General features: G+C 33.6%; 1 protein-coding gene across 1 annotated transcript in view; it reads left to right on the top strand.

The window, feature by feature from the left end:
- The window catches only part of Reph (Regulator of eph expression), a 118623-nt gene that overhangs the window by 76260 nt on the left and 14414 nt on the right, over nt 1-27949 (top strand). The window lies entirely within an intron of this gene.

The following is a 27949-nucleotide window of genomic DNA, read 5'->3' as shown; positions in this document are numbered from 1 at the left end:
AATAAGCCGCCAACTAAATATGACCATTGCTACCAACAAAACTGACTTGCATACGACCGATCATGACATATGGCATAGAAGTGCGCAAAGATACCAACAAAACGAAACAGATGCTAAGGGTTGCCGAAATGAAAACCCTAAGAACAATAGTAATTGTAAGATGGGGAAGGCAGCGTAAGAGGAAGTGGTACCATCATCTAAGACGAATGGATGAGAATAGACTCCCAAAAATTGACCTAGAAAACAACCCGCCCGGTTCAAGACCTCCCGGAGGACCAACTAAAAGATGGAGGGATAGTTGGCAATCTACCTCCCACGAAATTAACCAGAGGCAGCTTCAGAATTAAACAGATCGAAAGAAAGATCTCCAAGAAGTAGAAGAAGAAGAGAAATGATGAAAAAATTATCAAACAGAAATTCTACCATCAGAACAAAGAGCCAACTGTCATTTACAGTTGGTCAAAACTAGGAATGGCTTTAAAAATCCTACAATCATACTTTGTAATTAGCTTCAACGCTATATTAAGAACGAAACGTTGTAACTTACGTAAAAACACAAAAACTAAATGGCTAAAGCATACTCGCAAGGACTTATAACTAACGAAATACTTTTTGTTTGGAGAGAAAAACTATAAGACAAATTGGACATATATTGTAAAGTACCTTACAGAGTCTGTTAAGCACTAAAAATTAAAAAAATAAGACTGGCGTTAGCAGTTTCTTCACTTATCTGAACGTTTTCTAATTGCTGAGTATTGATTGAATCTGATTCTCTTTAGTATTAAGGTTAGTAAGCTTAAGTATCACCCTATAGCCAAATTTCAATTTACATCCGTTAGTAATGTAATATATCAGTGCCCGGGTTAACGTAATTAATGATATTATCGTCACGTAACTGTTCAAACATCATCAGCATAGGTGAGTAACGGCACATCCAAAAATAATCGATTTTTATGACAAATCAACAAGTATAGCTCGACTCTTATATAATTTTGTTCACGTGAGGTAGATACCAAGCCCCATATTGATTTAGAAGCACCTTCGGACGATACGAACGATGAACATAGAAAATTCATTTCCTACTGCTGGTGGTGAGGTGACCGTTCGCAGTCGATTCGTAAATTATTTATGATTTAAATACGCTGTTGCATTTTCAATGTGATTTTGGATTGGGATTGCCCGATAGGTAGGTGGAGGTTGTATCACTTTGATACAAGGTGAGTCACGGAACAGGGAATCATAAAACTTAAAATACAATAAAATGCTATTTCCTCTATCGACGTTACATTATACTCCAGTCGTCAGAGACGAAAATGCTACTGAATCTCTAAAAAGCATACGAACAAGCTAAATTTTGCCCAGAATGTCAATTTTAGAAGCTCAAAAAAAATGCAAAAAAGTTTACCACTTTTACCACCGGACTTCCCCTAAAACCCCCCTCGTACGGGGGAAAACAGAAAAAATCGATTAATCAATAATCTGTACGCTGTAGAAAAAAATGTTTTAAATAAAAAATGTAGCTGAGATAATTTTAAACAAAAATGTTTATTAGCAGTTTTTGTGTAGAATGAAACGTTCTCTTAGAAACAACGCTTAAAGCAACCGGCGATTTTGAATGTCAGTTTTACATAAAAATTTTATGAACTCAGCGGTAAAAATTCAATATCTTTTTATTAGAGTGTCTTATCGACAAAAATCAAAATGCGTTTTAAAGGTGAAGAGTGGAGCTTTCGTATGCAATCTTTGTATTTTGCCGCAAATGAACTCAGTTTTTATAAAGGTGTTAAATAAATAAACATATCATGATTTTTGCCATTTTTTTATGATTCCCATGAGATCAATAAATTTTATCACTTTTATTGACTGGTCACAATAGGGTTTCCATAACTAGAAACTAATTTTCAAAACCTATAGCATAAAATTTTAGAGGCATTTGAAATATACCTAAAAAAACGCTAATCACATTACAAACGACCTAAAACGTTTAGAACTGCTTTTTTTTCAATTATATTAGTACGTTTTTCGAAAGTACAAAACTTTAGCTACAAATTCAAACCAATACCGCCTTCTTAGAGACATTTCCTGTGACATGCGATTGTTTGTAATGTAAAAGTTTAAATTCTGCGTTTTTAGTCATATGTGTTTCAAATGCTTCATATTTTTTGCCAAAACTCAAAATCAAAATTTTATGTTATGGATTTTTGAAGATTAGGCCCTAACAATGGAAATGATCCACTACGATCTCTCAATGAAAGTAATACATTTTATTGATGTCATGGGAACGGAAAAAAATGGAAAAATCGCGCAACGTTTATTTATTGAACAGATTTATAGAAATTGATTCCATTTGTGGCAAAATAAAAAAAATGTATACGAAAGCTGCACTCTTCACCTTTAAAACGCATTTTGATTTTTGTCGATAAGACACTTTATTTAAAACATTTTTTTCTACGGCTTAGAGATTCTTTGTTAAAAGATTTTTTTCGTTCCCCTACGTACGGGGGGAGGTTATAGGGGGAAACCCGGGGATAAAGGTGGTTATTATCTCGTTTATAGATATTGTCCTCATTATCATGTCTTGTTTGGCTTGCAGGCCCTACTCATTCCAGGAGTGGTCACTCATTGATCCTTTGTATTGGGAGATTTTAATTTAGAATGGTATACGAAAATGTGTACGAAATAACACAAATGTATGTACAAAGTTACAATGGGTTTATTACTAATGTTCTCTGTGTGCGAGTACTTGGAAAGAATACGAGAAACGATCGTGCGCGTGAATCGGGAATCCTTGCATTTTTATTGGAATATTTCTAGCACATTTCATAAGTACTATCATTGGAGAAAATGGAATTTCGCAAATGTCGTATTATAACTTACAAGAATTATGTAAAGATACAACAATAGTCAATGCAAGTTATATTCCTTTCCAAATTATAACCAAAAATTAATGCAGAGAGAAAAGTAGATTTGTAATATAAATTACAATAATTATTGTATTAAATAAACAAGTTAAGGTCATTTTATTTGCAGTTTACATACGAATAATATATTAAAAGTGCTAATAATTTCGCTGATATATGACACAAGGTGTCGCTCTTACGAACGTAGCGAATACACACAACCAAACTTATATGGAATCACCATGTATTTCAAGCCAATATTTATTTTTTTGAAAAACTTATTATTACGTTATTGTTGCGAAGAATAAAGGTTTTTATTGAAACTAAACAAACCGATAAAACAATTAATAATACATCGGTATATTATAGATTCTTTTGGAATCTATAATATGTATATATTTGGCTGCTTGGAAAGGCTGCAGTCTGCCATCAAAACAGATTATAATATTTAAGAGATGGAGTGGTGGAATAAATCATTATCATGTTGTTCTGTTCTGAAACACTGGTTAATGTAACCGCCAGTGTTCTACAGTTTTAATTGCTTATGAAATTTTAATGTGCCGCCTTCTACAATTACTGCTTTATATTAGTTTTTAGTGTAGTATAATAAGGCTGTATAAAATGTATACTAAATGTATTAGATTTTATTATATGTGGGTTTAATGCGGTAAGATTATAACAATATTAAAATTCACGTTTACTCTTAATTACTTCGGATTAAATCCAGTTATAAAAAAATATTCTTATTACGTTTTTAATGGTGGTATTTAGAGATCGGTTTGTGGAGATTTTTATTTGTTTAATTAATTTCTTCGGTATTTTAATAGGATCTCAGTTTTTTATCCAAACGTTTTCTTAAAACTTAATCATAAGCTTACTTAAAGTTATACGACAGAAGGTTCTGTTTTAATTCTTAATAGTTCTAGAACTACGGGATATTATCAATGAATATAGACGCATATGCGTCTATATTCTTTGATATTATGAACATCTTTATTCTTCCGACATTTTCGCTTAATCTCAAATACTACTCTTCTTCGTAAGGTACTTTTTCTATTAAAACAAAATGGAGAAATGGTGCGCACTTAAGTGGAAATCGCTTCTGTTGTAAATTCTTTAAATCTATCTGAACAGCAAGTACCTTACAGTAAACTATTCTACTTTGAATATTTAAATTAAGTTTTAGAAAAATACAAAGTGTAAAAGCATAATTTTAAAAAAAGAAGTGCATTTGCGCATGATTCCTCTCCATGAGGGTAATCATGCGCACGGATTGGGAAATGGTGCAGTGTAATAAAAACGCTTATGTCAAAAGTATCGTAATTTTATGAAGAAATGTTAATTGTATGGTATACTTAAATGAAATACTTTTAACGTAAACAAAAGTCGCATTTATAATTTTCTGGGGTATTTACATTTGTACATTCTGCGTGATTCCGCGAGGCACGTAACTCCCATCTATACCATAATTATTTGTCTTTTCTTCTTTTTCCACAAATACAACATATGTGGTTAACTGCAGTTGGTTTTTCTAATGGTGATGGAATGAAGCTTAATTCAACATCATACAATTCGTCTTCATCGATAATATCTGTCAAATCACTGTCGGTTACATCAGATGACTCGGGTGTTAGCTCTTTCTGCACTCTCTTCTTTTTTGTTTGCCTTGAAGTCTCCAATTTTATGATTATTGCTTGTTACGAGATTTTCTCTTAATTTCTGGTTTAACCGTTTTTGCTGTTATTGGAACAAAAACGAAAGAGGAATTTTCATTAGATGTAGAAGGCTAAACATTTGTAATATCTAACATTGACTCATCAGCAAATGCATTTTGTTCAGACGTTGTAGGAGCCCCTGGTAGAGAAGCGTCTTCTACTATAATTTCCTTTGCTGGATTGATAGGAGCAAAATCATTATAATTAAATTTATTGGGATCTAACGGACATATTCCAGATGCATGAAAACCTGACACTTGCTTTCTCCATAGGGTCAAAATTCATAAATGCTTTATTTAACAGCTCAGCGACGTCACTTTCGGTTATTTTTTGATGGCCTGTTTTATACAAATAAAGATCATATTCTCAATAAAGTGCAGTCTTTAAAGGACTAAAGAGAGTCGAAAGGCTTTAGATGATCTAAGGTGTGTGGTGGAAGTGGCACCATATGAATGTTTTTTCTTTGGAAACAGTATATGCATCAATAGCAAGATGGCTGGAGTGGTAATCCAGCACTAAAAGGATGGGATCAGTCGTTGATGTGAGTTTTGCATGTCTTACGAAATGACACAGCTACTCATTAAAATCTGAATTGATCCATCTGTTTTTGGAACATTTAAATAAAATACCGAGGTCTATTTTTCTTAAGTGTAAGAGACATTCTTTTCTGAGGATAGATCAACATGGGGGGAATATAATGGGATCAACACGGGGCTGTGATAGTTCTTCCACGTTCGGCAAATATAGCAGATCCTACCGTTTTAGCTCCTTTAGGTCCATCAACCTTTGGACATTTTATTGGACTGTTATAATGCCAGTTTCTTCTATATTAAAAATTTCTGTTTGACTCAAACAGAAATCTGTTTGGCTCAAACAGATTTCTATTCAAACTTGCGCCTTCTTGTTATTTTAATGTTGCATTAAGATTCCTTTTTATAAACCCATAAAGCCAATCTTTGGCAGCTACCCTATTTTCTTCAACTTTCTTTCTACTTCATCTGAAAACTTTTATTTCCGTTACCTTTATTTTTTTTTCTGTAATTTCTGATTGCATACAGAGCATTTTGTAAGTCTTAGTTGGTATATGTAAGAAGCGTAGATTTTCCAGTGTAGCTTCGTGGCATCTGGAAGTAAAAATGACAATTTTAATATTTACCATCTCATTGTTTGTCGGGGCATTATGCGCACTCTGGCCCCTTTACTCCTTAAATATCAAACTTCATCACAAACGGAAAACTGCTGAACTGTATATACTAACAGATGCACCAAAATGTATGACAAACAACATGATATAAATAAATGAATATCCAGCAAGCTATGCATGATAAATAATTCCTAGAATTAAATGTAACAATTGCCCTAAGAATTCCTTTTGCGAAAAAAAGGAAACTCAGAAGGATCTGGCAATACTCTAGAGCTCCATCTGATAAAACAAGCCTAAACAATGCAACACAGCAACTTAAAAATGAATCAATTAGTGACTACCTCAGGGAATTAACAAATGACACCAAAACTGATTATTCTGTGTGGACAGCCACTAAGAGATTAAAAAGAGGAACCTTGCATAATCCTCCAATAAGAAATTCAGATGGAAACTGGGCAAAAAGCAACTTACAGAAAGCCAATAAATTTGCTGAATATCTAGAATAAACATTCCAGCCAAATGAGATTGAAAATATACTCGAATGGGAAGACATCATCCAGAAAGAAGGAGAAATCAAATCAGTCATTCCAAAAGAAGTTGCTAATGAAATGAAAGAAAACATCAATTCAAGAAAAGCTCCTGGGTGTGATTTAATTACTGGAGAAATCCTAAAACGACTACCTAGGAAGGCCATAGTTAAACTAACATCGAGTCATATATTTTCGATAGAGCTTGTAGGGATAAACATGAAGTATTTTACTCAAAACTCAAAGAAATTAATACATGAGTGTCGTAAGGTAGTGTATTGGGTCCAGTTCTATACTTATTATACACCAGCGACATTCCTGAATTCATATGTAATACAATAGCCACCTGCACAGACGATACTTCCTTGATGGCTGTAGGTGAAGGTCATGCAAAAGCGTATATCGTACAGAGTTTCGAAAATAAACTGCTAAGAAGCATTGTCAATGCTCTTTGGTATTGCAAGAATCACGCAAGCGATCTCCATAAGTACTTGGAAATGTACACTGTTAATGGAACCATTAATAAAATAACCAAGGGTCACGAACAACTATTATTTTATCATGTTAATGTCGAGGTCATCCAGCTCCTTGAAAACGTGATTCTGATTAGACTATTTAAGAGAAAAAAGCTCTTTGAGTTAGTGAAGTGAAAAGCAGAGTACAGTAATCTTACACACTAATATTTGTGTAAAAAAACTATTAGATTCTAACGAATACTAGTCTGTTCCTAGTTAAAAGTTTCTAGTAGTAATTTAGGTTAGAGAAAAATTGCCTATTGATCAGATTGTAGTGTCCATAAACATCCTACAGGTGTTTATTAAAAAAATTATGTTAGGAAACCATTTTTACGAGTTCTTCTGAAGCTTTGTAACTATGATTACATTATAAAAGTTGTTTAAGCTTATTCTCTTTATTGATTAAAGCTTGAATAAAATGTAGGTAGTTGCAAACGCGCGTTATCAAAACGTGTTTGTCTTGTGAGCATGTCCTAAGTGTTACTGATGGTAACCGCTGAAGTTGAACAACAAGCTTCGATGTTGTCGCCAATTTTCAGTGGAGGTAAATGCTTAACCATCGTCAACAACCATGAATGAGAGTCGTATAGATGGAAATGGAGAGCCATAACGTTACGGGCTGCAGATATACATGAATATATTGACTAAAATGATCGAATCCAATTAAAACAATTATCGACTACTCATTTCCTCGAAACATTGTGCTTATATTCCTCATTTTATCTAACGCATACCATCAAGTAACTATTACTATATCTTCATGAAGGATACAAATTTTTGAATTACTTTATTTAGAATTTATTTTGTGCAACTAGTGAAAACACATTGCTTTAATTAAAAATGTGCTGCTACGTTTTAAAAAACCAATGTCAAAGAGTAAATTTAAAGTCGAAAATATATTTCTTTAAGAATAATAGACTGCACTTATTTTAATGAATTTTAAATTTTTTCGTGCGAAATCATAAAAACCCCGAAAACCTTGTTAGCCTACGGTAGTTTCATGGGCGTCACCACAAGATTTGTCGAGGCTGTCATCATGTTTTATTTTTAAATGAAAAAGCTGTACTATTTGCGGAACTACATCATAAAATAGAAACCATTTGTTAATGATCACATAATTAATACAAATATATACTCACTATTAAAGGCTGACTCATCCATTAAAGGTCAAGTTCAGGAAAGCTATTTTATTGTATTATGCAAATATGAAATTTTTACGAAAACTTTTATAGTTTTAATGAGTTTCTCTATTCAATTTCTCCTACCTCTAACTAAAGATTAGGTTTTTGTATTTTTTTCTAATAGTAGTTTTTCTGTCGATTTCTTCTGTAGCTTCTTCTTTATTGCTGTTCTCGCATCTTCCGCCCGATTTTCTTTAAATTGATTTAAATCATAATAATTCAGTTGTCTATGCCTGATTTTTTGATATTTTATCGACTGATACTTTGATTGTTAATGCGATTTATTTTACACCAGATTTTGCGTGGTGAGTTGAAACCAGAAGGTATTTTTGTTATGTAAGCAGTAGCGCACCTAGAATTTGCCTCTGGGGGGGTTTTGGTTGGTCACCAAAATTTTTTTTATGATGTTACCTCCATTTTGAGTCCTTAAAATGTGTAAGTAACAGTGTCGGAATAGGTTCCTGGGGGGGGGGGGGTTTAACCCCCAAAACCCCCCCTCGGTGCGCCACTGTATGTAAGACATATTGTTATTGAGTTTGAAAACTTTGTGGTTATATTAATCTTGGTTAATTACTATTTAAATGGGAATAAGCCAGAATTAAAGGGTAAAGTACGTTTATCGACGTTTCAATTTCCACTTCGGAAATCGTTCTCAAAATCGTTCTCAAAATACAATAATGTTTGTATTTTGAGAACGATTTCCGAAGTGGAAATTAAAACGTCAATAAACGTACTTTAACCTTTAATTGTGGCTTGTTCCCATTTAAATAGTAATTAATTTAACATGCCACAAGAAAATAGCTTCAGAACAATATTAAACTTGGTTTTTGTATCTGTTTCGCATTTTTTTCTATTGAGTTGAATATTTTTTTGCAATTATATGTCGGTGCGTTGAGTCGGCTGAGTTGTGGAACGCCGCGCCGCTTAGTACGGGAAGAGATTGTCTGGAATGAATTTAATTATGTCAGCAATTCAACATCGACATTTTAAAAGAGCACTATTAATTCAGACAAATGTAGTGATGAATACTGGTAAGAAAAAGACAGAAGAAATCGAAATGAACCAAGGAGTGATACAGGGCTGCAGCTTTTCCCCCATCCTTTTTATGATATACATTGACAACATCTTCAAAAAAATAAAATCACTAGAATATCGCGGTATACAACTCGATCAACATATTCATCTAAAAACTCTACTACTATTTGCAGACGATAAAATAATAGTACCTACAAGAAACAGGAGAAACTACAACTAGCAATACAACTTATCGTTAGCAAAGACGAAAGTTATGGTATTTAAAGACAAATAACCCGTGTTGTGAATACGATAACGATATAGACAATAATATACATAAATTTCAAGCAATATACGGTAAAATAAATAGAACACTACATCATAAAATAATCAAATCATTCCTGTTCCGAAGCATAATCCTGTTTCTATGAGCTGTACGAGTTTAAAGTCTGCCAGTAGGGTGCTGACCTGACTGTAGATCCCTCCTCCTTTACCCTGGCTTGGGACCGGCATCAGTTCTTTCGAGCTACTCAATCCAGCCAACAAAATTGCAGGCGTAATGTGATAGCAATATATACGCCTGAGAACAACAAAGATACCACCAACACCTTCAGACTGTAATAAACGAGAATATAATATAATCATTATGGGTGATTTTAGCGCCCATGTTGGCAATGATATAGGTCCAGGAATAAAATAGCTATATAATGAAAATATCAGACATGAAAACGGAGACCTTCTGACGAACCTCTGCAGCACAAACTAAATACGTATTTATAATACATTTTGCCCCCACAAAGAATATAAATACACTTTCGAAAACACGAGAGTACAAAGACCTATGATAGTCTATATTCTGTCGAATAGACAGTTGCACCCCTCTCAAATATTGGCTATAAGAGCACTAACATCAGCAGAAATAGGAAGGAGAAAGCTAGACAAAAGTCTAATATCTTAGCCTCAGCTAAGGAAGTTCTTGGTGAAATAAATATAAATAAAGAAAAAAGTTCTTAAGTTCTTAAAATGAATCCTATGCTCTTTAATTTAATCATGGATGAAATCATAAAAAGTGCCAACAAAGAAAGAGGATACAGAATGGGAAACAAATAAGTAAAAATACAAATAAATATAAAAAAGACCATGCAATATTGATAGCCCAAGATGAAGATAGTCTGCAAAGACTATTTCACAGATTTAACAAGAGCAAAACAATTTAATATGAAAATCTCAACTCAGAAAACGTAAAACAATAGTAATCAGCAAATAACCGATGTAAAATATAAATCGATGGCATTAGTATTAAACAAGTAATGGAAATAAAATACCTTGGAATTACAGTGTCCAGGTATGGAGACCTGGGCAAAGAAGTGAGAGATCAAGTACAAAAACAAATAGACTGACAGGATGCCTTAATAACACTATATGGCGAAACCGGCATATTAACACTAAGATGAAGTTAAGAATTTATAAAGCCAGTGTAAGACCATAATGACATATGCATCAGAAACAAGACGCAACATAGCCACAACTCAAAGACTATTGGAAACGGCAGAGATGAGACTATCGAGAGATCGAAAGAAGAGTGAAGACATTAGAAGAAAATTTAAGTTACAGTGTATAAACGAATGAATATTAAACAAAAAAAAGAATGGAATAACCACTTAAGCAGAATAGGGGAGACCCGCGTGGTCAAAATAGCAAGAGATATATCACCAATCGGTAGAAGAAGTATCGGACGACCGCTCAAAAGATAAAGTGACAACATAGAGGTATCAATTTACCAATAAACAAGCAGAATTGCTTATAAAGAGGAGGAAGAAGATCATAAAAGAAGAAAAGATAAGAAATTTTTTATAAAACTATGGCCGTACCATTACTCATGCACGATAGTGAATGTTGGATAAATGATAGAAAACACCAGAACAGAATATAGGCAGCAAAGATGAGATTTAAAGGATGCACAAGAAGAAATCTAATAAGAAATAAAGACATACGTAATAAACTAAATGTATACGCCACAAGCAACCAGATAGCTAATTACATAGATAAATGGAGACAGCATGTATTTACACTGATGATACTGACGCTCCCCATGTCAAGCCACAGAGTCTCTAATTGATGGTCAGTATGTTGGTAATGGTATTTTTCTTTGTAATTTTAGTTACCTAAATAAGAAAGCAGCTTCTGGTGAGTGTGTGAAGATTGGGGGAGATATGTATTATGATACAATAAAGGTTGAGACAGGTTTAGGAGACACTAATAAATGTCATGTGATAGTAGGTTTTCACCTTATTGCTCATTTCTTGGCCCTTATTTATTCTCATTAGTGTTGGGTCAGCTAACAGGAAAATCCAAAATGACATTTCGTATTGCTTAATGTATGCTGATGATTCACAGAAAATGCTAAAAGCGAACTAGAAGAAAGACACAATATTATTATTATGAAATAATACTGTAGGAATTTTCTATTTTTAACTACCACTACTGCTGCAAAATGGATACTTAAAATATTTTTGCTTTTACTCTTACGTCTAACCACTTTCCTTAACCGAAATTTTTGGCCATTGTTAGATCTAAAATAGGCAAAAACATTTTGTTTGATCTGTGCACGCAACTGAACGTTGGTGCACCGGCCTATATGCACCGGTATATATTTATCCCGAAATATAAAAGTATAAGAAAGCGAGGAGAGGTTGAGCTTCATTCGTTTTTTTACATCTTTTTTGTCATTACCGGTATGAAGTGTTTCAGAGGCACAGAGTCCTTGAAATATTTTAACAGCGCTCGAAAGTTCGTCCGAAATTTTACGGCAAAATAACCCTTAAAGACAGTAATTATAAGGATTCTTTTTTGCGAAAAAAAATTCTTTTCCTGCAAACATTTATGGGCCGGAGCGCTCACAGCGAACACGTATTAATTTTTAACGCGACGAGATAATTAACGTACGAGTTAGATCAAAACTTCAATCAATCGCCTTTGTAAACAGTGTAGATTTTAAATTTATTGAAGTTGTAAATGCATTAAAGCATGTCCCGATATTAACTCGTGAAAACAGAATCAGACGTAACGATAGAGGAGAGAATATATTTACAGAAGAACGACAACGTAATAATTAACGGGAGATCTAAATACAAATATCGTACTATCGTAGGTTTCCAATAACGAAAAGAAGTGATGTGACACTCCGGAAGTGACTGAGAAGGGGAAGCATAGCTTTCTTATCGTCTACACCCGAAGCGATAGTTTTTAATTTAATTTATTTTAATTTATTTTATTTTATTACATTTTAATTTTATTTTAGTTTATTTGATTTGGTTTTAATTTTATATTATTTTAATTTAATTTTATTAAAAAATACGCATGGGTTAGCGTTTACTGCTTAACGTAGTGTGCGGTCACGCGACCTGTTGCACCGTCAATGCATTCCGTCAGTAGCCCGCGATAAGAATGCTATGCTTCACTTCCTCCATCTACTTACACGCAAATACTGTCTTCTCTGTGACCTTGCTTTCCTTAAATCGTGTCGTGTCCATCAAATCCTTCCAAAATCTCTTAAAATTAAACATCACACTAAATCTTCATCCATTTCCAAAATTCTTAGAGCAACTGGTTTTTCGCTTCTTCGAAATTTAATTCATTCCACCCGACGCAACTTAGACACTTAGGCAATTCTCAACTTTTCAAAACCTACAATGACATCCACTCTTTCAATATCCATCCATTATGATGGGACATTTTCGATCGTCTTTCTCACCCAAAAGCCCAACACACTTCTGACAACAAGTCCACAGCCCATTTCGAATCCACAACCTTCGACTGTTGTTCGTAATTCCTCAGATATTGGTATATCTGATTCAGCTAACAAAGCTCTGTCAAAATGATTCAATTTTTCTGTCACTCCTCTTTCCATCCGAACTGAGAAAATTATTTTTCAAACTGAGGAAAAATTTCGGGCCAATGCTTTGTAAATGCATTAATTTTTTTCGAATCCTGAGAAAACTAACAAATATTTTAAAAAAATTTATACGCAGTATAAAAGATTACATTATTACCGAGGGCCAAAAGTCCATTAGAATAAACAAAAAGTTTTTTTGAATGAGATATTTGAAATTAAAAATCACACTAAATTTTCTCTTCTTTTTCACCCCTGTAACTTATTAAAATAAACATTATAGAAGTTTTCAGGGACTTTCGGCCCTCAGTAGTAATGTAATCTTGCATTCTGCGTTTAAATTTTTCAAAAATACTTATTAGTTTTTTCAGGATTCGAAAAAAAAGAATGCATTTAAAAAGCATTGGCCCGATATTTTGCGTCTACTCTCTTAAATTAAATTGTTTAGTATATTTAATGGAAAATTTAAAACATTTTGTTAATAAAAGGTTGCAAAATGTAAAGAAATCTCAGAAAATCCAGATTTTCTAAAATTATTTTTAATTAAGTATCATTTATACACGAAACATTACCTATAATGTATTCGCAGTCAAGAAAAATAGCAACTAAACAGTAACACGTGAACATAAATTTTGATAAACGTAAGCAAACACAAAGCTGTCTCAAGTTATGACTCACTTGCTACTCTCTCTACCTCTATTTTACTATTCTTCGCTCAGTGAATATTCTGTCCGAAAGATGATCATGGGGTGTTTATGCATTTCGCGCTTTTTTGGGTGTTCTTAAATTATAGACAAAAAACAAATAATGCATAGTGAATAGTTAAAAATCAACTAGCTACATTCTATTTATACGAAGCTGAATTTTCAAATGTATTCGTTATGAAAATCAATACAAAAAAATTCAAAAATCAATGTGGAACATGGTTGACAGTAACACTATCGAGCCCTATTGCACTTCAAGGATTGTGTTAAGATCAGCAAACTTATCTGTCATATTTTTAATGAAAGGCTGCACTATTTATTTTTTTTATCATATAACTCCATTCTTACATTACTTAACTGTTACTCACAGTAAAGTTAACATAAATGGGAAATAATCCTTTATTTTGAAAAAAAAAGAAAATCAGTGTATCTGGTCATAATAAAAGTAAACCAAATACAAAGTTCCGTTAAAAAAAATGGAAAAACTTAAACTGACAAAATTTCTTGTAACATCCTTCTTCTTCTTCTTCTTTTTATGTAGCTATATATGCCTTTGTCTGTTTTTCTGTATTAGTAATGGCAAATAAATAATAGCTTGATATTAAGATAGCTATGATGGTAACCAACGTTCTGAAAGGATATGGTACATGAAGAAGAAGAACGAGCTTTAAATTACTGTGATTTGGCAGAGTTGCTTGATAAAGCGTTTCTTAAATGTCAAACAGCTGAAATGCAGTTAAAGGCTTCAAGGTCACTGAAATTTAGCCATTTAATGGAAACATATTTTCTGAAGCAGATTTCATTGCAGAAAAAGATAAAGCTGCGAAGAACTGCAGTACTGCTGCTTTAGAGAACTATAGTGAACGCAATGATGCACCAGCAAAATCGGCCAATAATCTTTCAAAAGACATTGAGTCTCAACCGGGAAGTAGTAAAGAAAAATATCATTTTTATTATTCCAGAATCGACAACAGACATGAAGTCGCAACCGGGATGCAGCAAAAAAATTGATTCTCTTAGCTGTTCAAGAAAATATGTAACAAAAACTGATAAGTTTGTTTCTCCATTTCACATATCACCTTTACCAGCTATTAAAAAAAACAGTCACCCGATGCAGAAAGCCTGCTAAATTAAAAATTATGCTTCGTAGTCGTACAAAAAAGAGTTGGAGATATCATTGGACAAAGCAGCAGCAAAAGCTGCAGAAAAAGGAAAAGCAAAAAGCTTTAGCAAACAAAAAGTTAGGAAAAAACAGAAGACACCTGAAAGCGATTCAGAAGAAGATAAATTTTGCCAACAAATGATATATGTAAAATATTTATTTTGTGTTTAGTTAGGTGACAGAAGGGGCCCATATTTTATAGCAGTGTGATAGGAAGAGTACTTAACAGCACAACGTTTTATATTTTTTTGAATATCATTTTTAAACTTAATTTTTTGGAATACAGAATGCACTATGTAATGCAATAAGGTTTGTAGGTCTGCACAAAAATATAAAGAAATTGGTAAAAAATTGAAAGTGTTATCCTATAAAACAAAGTTGAGGGCCCATAATCGAACCATTTCCTCTAGTATTATTAATTCACGATCTCCAATACTTGTTCATCACTGAAAAATCACTGATTTTTCTTTTGTGGTTCATGTGTACCCAAAGCAAAATGCTTATCTAATGCACTTGAGATCGGAAACCACAGTAATGGCAAATAAGGAATAGCTTGATTTTTTTATCTTAAATTACAGTGAATGGTGCGGAAATGCATTATCGCTAATTAAAAGGAAATATTGATCGCTAGATGGAAATTTGGAATAAATAAGTATTTTTGAAAAATTTAAACGTAGAATGAAAGATTGCTTTGTTACCGAGGGCCGAAAGTCCCTTAGAATAACAAAAAAGTTTCTTTTGAATGAGATATTTGAAATTAAAAGTCACACTAAATTTTCTCTTTTCTTTTCACCCCTCTAACTTTATTAAAATGAACATTATAGAAGTTTTCAGGGACTTTCGGCCCTCGATAATAACGTTTCTCAGTATTCGAAAAAAATTAATACATTTAAAATACATTGAACATTTTGACAGGCGACATTTTGCGCCTATGGCCTTAAAGTAATTTACTTGGATAAATCAACTATTTCTAATCACTAACGAATTGATCTAAATACGTAAATATCGACTATTAGAGTACATTCCAAAGCGGGACTACTCTCTAAAGAGTACAGATTTCCAGTCTTTATGCCAATTTCGAAGTTCTGTAGCCCAAGTGCGCTGCAACTAGTGGAACTTTTCTCTTGTATTAATAGACGTCCTTAACACTCTAATTGCCCTTAAAAAGGGGTTCTATATACAGTTGCTACTGAAATCAAGGTTCTTATAACATTACAAAACCACGTATTCACGCTTTACAGGCACAGAGTGGTATTTTTTGAGGTGACAGTGTCCTGGGCGGACGGATTAACACTTTTAAGTTAACTTTTTTAACATCTCTATAGAAAAGTTTTAATGTGTATACCATTTGGAAATGGACTCAACACTTTACTATGTATACCTTTATAATTATTATCATAAAAATATAGGTACTGATCATTTTTTTATCCATAAAAAAATTTATGGTTTTATTTAGAAACGTCACATTTTGATTTCTATACCTATTCAATGATAATATTGTCCACAAATTTGAACTACAACACCGGAATAGCATCCTCACCCTGTAAGCCCATCGCGCATTGATTAATTTTTGGGAACTAGTGTGCTAAAGCCAACTCTGCATACATCCCACCATGCCAATTCATTTCTTTCGGTGTCGTTAGATGCAATGAACCTCTTGCAGTGAAGTGGAAAATATTTTTAAGGAAATGGAATTTCTTTTTCTAGCGAAAATGGGTATTTGCCTATTGTTAAACTCTAACATAGTCACGTTTTTGTTATCTGTTGAAATATTTTCTTATATATACATTTCTGGACAAAATTAACACGTCAGTTTTACTCTTTTATTATTACTTACTGTCACTATTGAAAACACGTAAATTATTTGACGTTTTCAATGTTAATTAAGGACAGATAAATGTTTGAATGAGCTTGAGATGTACTATCGGGCCCTTCTAGCCTGGTTTTTTAATGTTTTTTAGTCTTTTTTGTTTGGCATGTGCCATTTTTTTTATTTTTCATGATTTTTTTTTAGAGAGTTTGGGATGAGGACCGGTTGAGGATGGGAGTAATTTGAGCGTTGCAGAGCTAATTACATGCTATCTCTTCTTAGTCATTGCCAAGCAATTGCTGTTTGGGTCTTCTGTATTTCCATCGCTGGAAGACATCATACCTTATGATCTCTCGCAGGATGTGGTTGGGATGGTCCATTATTTAGGCGAATTTTGTTCTTGCTTTATCGTCCATCTTTATCGAGCCTTATCTCTGAATGTTAATTTACTTCTTCTCCTAGTCAGGCTTCTGATATTGGCTTGTACATACTATTTTTATCTTCTGTACTGTTCTTGTACGTGAACGTGAGTCAGTCCCTTGTTCATGGTGACCCCGAGGTAATTTGCTTCATTTGACCATTCGATGGGAGTATCGAGCATCTATAGTTATTCGGCTGATACGCCGAGTCTCTTCCTAGACATACTGCAACTTTCCACTGTATGCACGTAGTTCTGTCATGGCATTACTGTAACCATAGTTCTTCATTTCGTAGATCAGTTCTTTGTGCTAGACTTTGTCGAATGCTTTACTTTCGTCTAGGAATTCTGCTCCGGTCTACTTTTTTTCGTTGAATCCTGCTGTGATGTATTCTGTGAGCCTAAGTACCTGATGTTCGCATGAGTGTGGCTCTAAATCCAAATTTGGTAACACCTGAAGTCTTTCTTTTTCTCTTCTGAGAATATCACTTGTTCAGCAATTTTTCTGATTGCTGGTAGTGAGCTTATTGACCTGTAGTTCTGTGGAAGAATGCTGTTTTTTTCCTGGTTTATAGATTGTGATTACATGGGCCGATTTTCCATCGATTGGGGAATCTTCAGAATCTCATCAGGTTTATTATGTTGGTCAGATAAAGGATTGCTTTTTCTGGGAGATGTTTTAGAGCCCTGTTGGTTATTTCTTCTAGTGCTTTCTTTGGTGCCGGATCAGGTTGCTCACTTCTTTTAGTGATGTGTGTCAGTGGTGGATCTTCTGCTTCGGCCGGTCTTCTGTAGTAATCTTCTTCGACTTCCTCTTGAAAGTCTAGACAAAGAGTCTTCTTGTTGGTGTTGGAGTTCATGAAACACCGTTTTTCTAGGGTGGTTCTCATGACTTCGGCCTTGTCTTTGATGGTGTATACTATGCAGTTTTCTCCATGTATAGGTGGCATTGGTTTCCTGTCGTTTCTTATAATATTCTGTAGTTTCCACTGAAGGTTCATATTTTTGCTGTTTTGTTCTTGGTTCTTCACATGGTTGTCCCATTTCTCCCTCGCGTGTTTTTGGAGCTCGTCTTTGATCTACCTATTTAGTATGTTTGTTGTTTTTGTCTACTTGGACTCTTGTTCTTCTTTGCCCTGTTATTCCCCCTTTAGTTCCCTTAGCTCTTGGCCGATATCTCCGAATCTACCTCCGTTGTTTGTATGTTCCTCCTCGGTAGTGCTGTTGTAGACAGATTTTCGAAACCACAGCATTAAAGATGTTGTCAAAGAAATAATTTGATGAAATATATACGGATGGGAGAAAACACACCTGATTGGCTTAAAATATCACTGTCAGTGGTCGAGCAAGAATATTTCAAGGACAAGAATTGGATTTTAGTGTAAGGTTCATTATTTTGTAACATAATTCAAATCTCAAAATTGAGGAGTGACACAAAAGTGATGAAACTATTATTTTCACTTTGCTATACTTTTCTCATTTTTGAGAAAAAGTAAGTGATAATTATGTCTAATTGGGTATTGAACCATATTTATGAAATATAAAGCAATATACAAAACTTAATCCAAAAGCAAACATCCATTGCAGTATTTATAACACTGTGTATTTAAATTTATACGAATACAAACCAGAACTGATGTATTTTGTACTTCCAACAACAACAACCCACTTTGGTACCGGTACGCCCTGTTGTTCTGATTACAATAAAACCAGTTTTGGGTTTGCTGTATTACTCGGTATAACCTTTACCTTCAAATCTAGATCTGACCCTGATGTCACGAAGTGTAAATATTTTTTCGTGTATCACTATAATATCTGCCAACTATGTAGGTAGTGGCCTGGATATTCTTTTTAGTTTTTGTTGTTATTGTACAGTTGTGATATTTGTGTGGGACGCTACAGGAATTTAATAAATTACTACAACGATTTTTTTCAAATAAATAATTGAACTATTATAAGAAATTACCTTTTACCTTCTCACTGTTTTCTACACTATGTGCATAGGCGTCGCTGGGGGGTTTAAACTTTCCCCAGAATTCGTCTAGTCTCCCAAAGTTTGGAACAAATCTACAGGTTCTTCTTACGTAAACCTAACAATCATATTTTAGTGTAAATTCAAGAACATTTGGCAATAAGAAACAATGGATGGAACAGTCTAAGCAAAACATGATAAACTTGCCGTCACAAACACTGTTAAAGTATGCATTATAAATAATTTTGCAATCACTACTACATTGGTGGAAGAAATTTGCGATGCCAAAGACAAAGACGCCATCGAAATGAAAGTAATCATCGCCAATATGTTGTACCTTTTTGTCTGTATTTTTTATACTGAAAGTTATTCTTTATAAAATTAATGTCTTGAGCCAATATTAAAAAAAGGAGTCTAATAGGTGGGTTAGCAACACTAAAACATCACAGAACTTCGAGTCATGAAGGGGAGCTTTACCGAAAAATATGGTGTATATTTGGCTATATTTGCGATCATGAAAGCTCAAGAATAATGAAAATACTAAAAGCAATTATAAGAAAGTGTGTAATTGGTATATCAAATTAATTATTAATTAATTAATAATGATAGTCCAGTCAGGTTAGATGAAAAAATTGCCTTACTTTGCATGGCGAGCTACATTAAGTTTACTTGTTCTAACTTTTAGTGCTGGTCAATAATAGTACAAATTTACAATCGCGACTGAATTACTGAAACGAACTGAAAGAACCGTTTTTGCTCAATATCTCCGCCATTTTCAACTTTTCGACAAAAATTGTAAGAACTGAAATTATTGCAAATGTAATTTCCTACAATTTCTTTTTTGTAAATTTTTTCGTGTGGGCGATATTTTCCGAGTTAAGGGGGAGATAGTGCAAGGGGGAAAGCATAATTATTGAATTATCTCGTTTATTCTTAACTTTACTTTCATGAATGCACATAAACAAAAATAGAGAGAATAATATTTTATACTATTTTGATCTGTTTTCTTTATCTGTACGTATGCGGTAAAAGCACGAGAGTAAGACCTTGCGAGGATTGGTTATATAGGAATTGTTTTTGTTCGATATCTCGGCCCTTTTAAACTTTTCGACAAAATGGTAAGCACTTAAAAGATGGCGGCTAATGCAACAATGGGATTTAGTCGCTATTTTTAAATTTGATACTATTATTGATCCACCTCTAAAGGTTAGAACAATAAAATTTGGGTTAGCTCGCCATGCAAGGTCAAATGGCATCTCGACTGGACTATGGATACTTACTTGAACATTTGCAAAAAGTCATGTACAAACTATTTTTAAAACCTTAGGTTTACATTTAAAATGTTATGTGAACTTTAAATTTAATGACATAATGTCGATGATTATGGATTTTAACTAAAAGGTAACTTATCGCGCCCTTACTCGAAAATTGTGTCCACGTCTGGGTCCAACCAAAGTTACAAACCAACTGAGTTAGAAGACAAGGAAGTGATATCACTTCGAAGCGATCTAAAATAATTGTTTCAAATATTTTGCCATATTACCTCTATCAAAGTGTTGTTCTGATTGAGTATGCCTCGAATCTAGGGCTTCTTGAGTGAACTTTTTCATTTGATATATCTCTATTGGTAGTCCTATTTGCATTTTATCTTATAATGATGGTCATACACAATTTATAGGCTCCTCCTTTGGAAAGCGTATATTTTGTTAATTAAAGTTATAACTACTTATAGTAAAGTTTGATAACTTATTTAGTTGGATATATTTTATCTTGTTGGGGTTTTTTAATGCGCATTAACATAACGTCACCCTATACAGGGTGTTTCAAAAAGGTATGTCATAAATTAAATCACGCATTTCGGGGATAAAAATAAATTTATTGAATCCAACTTACCTTAGTACAAAAATGTACACAAAAAAAGTTACAGCCCTTTGAAGTTACAAAATAAAAATTGTTTTTTTGCATTATCTCCTAAATTACTTGACATTTTGTAATAAAAATGGACACGTTACTTTCTTCTTCTGAAAGCATTTTTCATAAAAAAAGAAACAACAAAATCTAAGCGCACAGAAAAATTTTAAGGGAGATGTGCAGCCCTAAATCCCCCCAAACTTTTAAGTACATTCAAATCAAATGAATTTTGTAGCATCATTAGTTTAACACATTATTTTTAAAATTTTTTTGCCTCAAAACTTTTTTCAAAAAACAGTTTTTATTGATTTACGGCCCATTTCATTAACCTTTAAAAATTACGTGCAACTAAATAAATGGCTTAAATGAATTAACAAGTACAAAAAATGTCTATAACCTCTATAAATATGATATTAAAATAAATGTTCAAAATGACCCCCAGTTTCTTCAATACACATTCGGTATCGTTTTAATAGAGAAAACCGAATGCGCTGAAAAATCATATTTTTCTGACGAAATTAATTTGCAGCTTCAATTATTCTAATCTATCCTCAATTGTTGTTCGTTTTCTATTGTTACAGAATACACTTTCTCTTTACTGTACTTTATTACTGTAATGCAGTGGAGCGCCATCTTGTAGAAACCACATATTTTCCCCTATTGCAATATTCACTTCTTCCAAATACTCTTGTAAATCGTTTGCCAAGAACTGCAAATAATTATCACCATTTAAATTGTTGGGAAGAAATACTAGGCCTATTAGATTGTTATCTACAATTTCTGCCCAAACATTAACTTTAATAAGTCCTTTGGTGATGAGTCGTTTTTTTGGCGTGAGGATTTTCGTTTTGTTAGTTTTTGATTTTTTTTTTGTCAGCTTTTTATGTAAAATACCACTCTGTGCAACAGTTCAAATAACTAAACTTTTTGCAAATTTCTCTCAATGTAGTGTTTGACGTGACGGAAAAAAAATTTACATTAACCCTAGCAAAACATAGGCGTTACATTGGCTTTTTAAGAGGTGCAACACTTTTAATAAATTGATACTTTTTCACAATTACATGAAAAAAAAAATCATGGATATGGGAATTATCGAGTGAAATATCTGTCTAATGATGTGTCACACATGGTATATTCCCTATTTAATAATTAAGGGTTTATGTGGAAGGGTGTGTGTTGACGAATACGAGATGTCTATATCGCTAAAATTTGACCTATTTAGAATAAAAATCGACCTGTTTCAGCATTTTCACAAAATCCAATGAGTGGTCAATCCTTTATAAATCAAGTATTTTTTTCTGATTCGGATTTCAGATTAAAGTCCAGTTAATCTAAATCTAAAGTAAATGACACTACACGCGAATATAATTGAGATATTTTGAGTATCTAAATCAACAAACATGATATATGAAATTATTAAATAAAGAGTAAAAATGTGAAACTGATAAAATATGGAAAATTATAATAAATCTATTGTCAAGTAAGGCATGCAGTATGATAAAAATACATGAGTGCATCACGCACATGGCGTCATAAAAATGATATAAAAACTAAATGAAACTTCAGATTAGATAATTTTTTATTGAATTTCAGTAAATAATATTCTTCCTAAAGAGATATAAAATTTTAATAATAAAGATTCATTATTTGACACAATGTAAATGAAGGAATATACATTTATTTCTTATTCTCATTCGTTTCTTTATTTGGAGATTTATACATATTTGATTTCTGTACAGTAGTACCTCCTTGTCGGAGGTATTGAGTGGGTAAAAAAAATTATTCGCCAAATCAAGTTTTTTTGTTTGGCACGAAACTACAAAGGTTACTGCTACAGTGCGTGACAAGTAAAACTGTATTATAGCAAGCAGCGTTAAGTTTATACATTTATAATATTTTCCGGAAAATGGTACAGAAAAGAAGACGTTCTTTTTAATTTAAGCCGAGTTAGGTTGCAATGAAACAGATACGACTTAATAACGTAGGCATATCTCACGACAAGGCCATGCTTACAACTAGGGTACTCCACGTAATTATTAATCATAATTAATCATAATCAAACTAGATTAATTCATTTTAATAAAAAAAAGAGCTTGGTAATATATTTTCTAGAATTATGTAGAGGGAAAACCCTAAAAAAAATGTAAACTTATTAAAACCGCATCTGGGGTACCTAAAATATCCCACTCGGTCACGAAAAGGTTAAATTATAATAATAAAAACTTACACGTTGGGTTTATACAACCATTTGAGAAAGAAATCGATGGAAATAACCTGTAAATCAAGAGAACATTATTTTGTGAATAAGTGAAGTATTCTGAAGAATGAAGAAAGATATTACCATGTTAGAGATAGAAACAAAAACCCTTCAGCGTGGCGTATTCTATAATTTTTTTTTTTAATTAATTTGATGCTCCAAAAACAGCAAAATAAGGCAAAATCTTTTTTTGTGTATATTTTTTTTTAAATTAACTTATATCATTAATACGTTTTTTATGAAGACTGAAGTGTGTTACCTATAGTAGCGGGGGAAGAAAAATTTTGTGATTACTCTCAAAGTGATACTTAAATACTTCTTCTTTTCTTCTTCTTCTTCGGCTTTTCCCATTATGAGTTCGCCGTTTTCGTCCTCCACTCACTCTCTATTCTCCCAGTCGCCTTCTCTGAGGTCTCTATCTATCATAGCATTTCCGACGCATGTTTTCCATCTTGTAGCAGGTCTTCCTCTCCGTCTTCTTCCCGGCGGGTCCCAGTTTAATATTCTTTTCGGCCACCTATGCTCTGGCATTCTTTGTACATGCCCGTACCACTGCAGGGCTCTGTTTTCCAACTTTTTTGTAATTGAGCATTTGACTTCCATTCTGTTCCATATTTCCTCCGTTCTTATTATATCCGCTCTTGTGATTTGTAGACATCTTCTCATAAAGTCCAGTTCAACTGTTCTTATTTTATTTCGTATTGTTGTTGTCATTGGCCATACTTCCGCTCCATATAGGGTAATATTCATCACTATGCTTTGAAAGATCCTCTTTCTGTTTTCTTTGGTTAGAGTGTTGTTCCATATCACTCCATGAAGTGCTCTTGTGGCTTGTTTTCCTCGTGCTATTTTCATTTCTATATCTTTTATACAAGTACCATCTCGGCTAATCATTGACCCTAAATACTTAAAAGCCTTACAACTCTTAATAGTCTCTTCTTCTAAACTTAAGTTCAAATCTGCAACCTCGGGTCCAATACATAAGTATTCGGTCTTGCACATATTTATCTTGAGTCCCCAAAGTTCATATTCTTCCTTTAATTTCCTTATCATATATTCCATATCCTCCCTGTCTTGTGCAAAAATGACTTGGTCATCTGCGAAAAGTAGTGAATGTAATATATTCTCTTGTACTGGTATGCCCATTGTTCTGCATTTTCTATACTATCTTTTCAAAGCCTGATCTATATATATATATGTTAAAAAGTGTAGGTGAGAGACCACATCCCTGTTTGAGGCCTTTTGTTGCGGTGATTGTTTTTGTTATTTCATTACCTAACTTTATTTGCACTTGTGTTTCTTTATACAGTCTTTGTGTTATATTCACCCATTTCTCTCTAACGCGCATTCTTCTCATTGCTTCCCATAGTTGTTTCCTGGGCACGCTATCGTATCATTTCTCTAAGTCGATAAAGGTCATATGTGTTTCAATGTTTTTTTCTTTGTTCTTTTCAATCACCTGTCTCATAATGAATATATTATCTAAACATGATCTGGCTTTTCGGAATCCGGCTTGTTCTTCGCTATAATGGTCCATGTGTTGTTCTAGTTTTTCTTTTATAACTGATGAAAAGATTCTTTCTATTGAAGGCATTACACTGATCCCTCTGTAGTTATTTGGTGACCTTTTGTCACCTTTTTTGAAAATGGAGGACATGTATGATAAATTCCACTCATCGGGAATCTTCTCTCCTGCTTCGATTTTATTGAACAGCATTCGTATAAAGGATACTATCCTTGTGCCTCCATATTTCAGCAGTTCCATTTTTATGTTCCCTGGTCCTGATGCTTTATTGTTTTTGGATTTCTTCAGTGCTTTATTTATATCTTCCTCTGTGATTTCTGCTTCCTCAGTTATTATTGTCACAGGGTCGTATGAGATATACTCCGGCCTATTCTCCTGCAATAATTTTGTGTAATGCTTTGTCCACTCTTTTGATGTAATTATCTGTATGGTATTTTTACTTCGTTTATTACTTCTGATGTTTTTTATTTTTTTCCATGCTTCCGTTGATCTGTTATACCCTATCGTGTTGTCTATGTCTCTGCACATTCTCTCCCAGTATTCGTTTTTCTCGAGCTTTATTCTTTGTTTAACTTGTTGTCCGAGGGTAACATATTCTCCCCGTGTTCCTGGGGTTCTGTCGTTTAGCCATTTATGAAATGCACTTTTTTTTTCTTTTAATCATCTCTTCTATGTCGTCGCTGTATTTCTCCAAATATGTATTCTTATGTTGTTCAATACCCAGCACTTCGTTTGCCGCTTTGTTTATTTTTTCCTTTAGGTGTTGATACATTTCTGTTGGGGTCCATTCTTCGTTCATCTGTAACATATTCTGTAGCCTATTCTGATATAGTGTTCGAGTACTAAATTGTTGTAGAAGTTCTACTTTATACCTCGTATTTGCGATTTTTTGCATCTCCTCTCTTTCTGGATATTGTCTTTTTGTCGTCTTCCCGTATATATGAATTTTCCTAGCACTAATCGGTGGTTACTTGCACATTCTGCTTGTCTGTTTACTTTTACATCTTGTATTATTGTTTTGCTGGCTTTTCTTACTATTATTAAATCAATAATTGATCTTTGGTTTCTACTAGGTTCTTCCCATGTGTATCTATGTATGTTTCTATGCTGGAATCTTGTGTTGGTTATGGCCAAATCGTATTCTCGACATATTTCCATTAGCCGACTTCCATTGTCGTTTCTAATTTCGTCTTCTCCGAATCGTCCCACTATATCTTCATCATCCTTTCCTATGTGGCTGTTAAAATCTCCAATTAGTAGAATATCTTCTTTTTCCTTTGTCCTGTCTAATACATCTTTTAGTGCGTTGAAAAAATCTTCCTTTTCTCTTATGGTCGCATTGTCATTCATTGCATATACTCCAACAATTATTGTTGGTTGTCCAAATATGTTCATCTTAATTTCCATTTTTCGTTCATTTATTTGCTGGTAATCTTGTATGTATTTTCTCCATTTATTTTTTATTAATATCGATACTCCTTTTGCGGCTCTTTCATGTTTGCAAACTCCACTCCATATGTGTGTATATTTCCCTATAATTTCCTCTCCTTGACCTTTTTTTTTTGTTTCGCTTAAGACTATTATATCTGTGCCTAGTCTTTCGATTTCTGGGATTATTTCATTTTGTTTAGATGCGATTCCTTGTATATTCCACGTTCCTATTCTTATAGTCCTTTTTCTTCGCCTAAGTCGTATATCCTTGTTTCCGTCCAAAATCCGAGGCTGTGTTGGATTGGTTTTTGCATAATGACTTTTTCCGAGTGTCGGGTAGCAGGCCCGGCGCCTCAACCCCCTACTCTTCGGAGGACCATCTTCCTATTCATTAATCAAAAATCATTTCCATATTCAATCTAGGGTCGTTGTCGGTAAATCCATCCAGGGTACTGGGAGAGAAAAGGTAGGTTTGGATATGGACTGAGGGTAGGACAATGGTTTCCCCTGAATGGTATTAGGAGATAAACCAAGGCTCGCGTGGGCAGGGGCGCATCCCTGAAGTAGATCTGTCACCTATCGGGATCATAGATGAGTATCTACCCGCTACCCTTATACTTAAATACTTGTAGTGCTAAATAAGCCCTCAAAATTTCAGCTCAGTTCATCACTTAGTTTAAAAACTATTAATAATAGGATCGCATGTTCCAGGTTCTTCTCTTGGTGATGGTAATCTTAATGAATAAGATTCGCTTGACTCAGAGGGCTATGGAGCGCCAGATGTTGTGTGTCTCTCTGAGAGACGGAATTCCAAACGAAGAAATACGTCGTAGAACAAACAACAGACGCTATCGAAAAAATCGCGTCGGTAAAATGGAATTGGGCAGCGCACGGCGCCAAATTATCAAACAACCGATGGAAAAAACGTATTGTCGGGTGAAGACCAAGACAAAAAGCACTACGAAGCAGAAAACACCTACCAACCAGATGGAATGACGACCTCAAGCGTGTTAACAGTAACTGGATGCAAGCCGCACAAGACAGAGACAGATGGAAAGAGCTGAGTGAGACCAGTGTCCAGCAGTGGACGCAAACAGGTTGATGGTTATAATGAATCTTAATGGCAGAAAATTTTTGCGCAGGAAATTGATGATGTACCTATAATTAGACAGAAAATGTGAATGCAATTGGATGGAGCCTCGCATATTTTTAACTTCGGCTATGGCAAGTCCACATAAATGTCCTCTAAGATCTCCGGATTTGACGCCGATAGACTTTTTTTCTTGATATACCTACAAAGTATGGTGTATAAAAACCCATATCGTTTACTATAGAAGATATTAAAACCTGTTTTACCTCTTGAAAGACCCCCCACAAAAAGGCACAAAGATTCAAATAAAAAAATGGGGTTTAAATTTACTTATAAAAATAACCGTTGGATTTAGGTATAGGATATAATTATATAGAATGAAAGATAATTTAAATGTCTTCCAGAATAACTTCCATTTAATGTCTTCCACATGTAGGCCAAATTCAACTACAATAATAAAACAGCCTTTGTGATAGAATGATAAAAATTTAAATTTGATTGATAACAGTATATTGGCTAGCTATATCGCCGTTGTTTGTTGATGTGTTGTACATAATTACGACATACTTGATTATAATTATTGTTAAAGTTAACAAATTAGGAAATCTAATATTTTGATCACTCAAATATCTGTTTAAGTAAAAAATATCTGTTTAAATATTACAAATAGTCTTCTATTAAGGCCCAAAAACAAATTTGTTTCCGATTTTTGGATTCATATATATTTCATTTTTTCTAAAACCTTACATTTTTAGAAATATCGAAATAAATCAGAACACCC

This window comes from Diabrotica undecimpunctata, chromosome 8 (genome assembly GCF_040954645.1).
Source record: "Diabrotica undecimpunctata isolate CICGRU chromosome 8, icDiaUnde3, whole genome shotgun sequence".
NCBI lineage: Eukaryota > Metazoa > Arthropoda > Insecta > Coleoptera > Chrysomelidae > Diabrotica > Diabrotica undecimpunctata.
The sequence above is the reverse complement of the archived record's forward strand: the minus strand, read 5'-3'. Positions and strand labels throughout refer to the sequence as shown.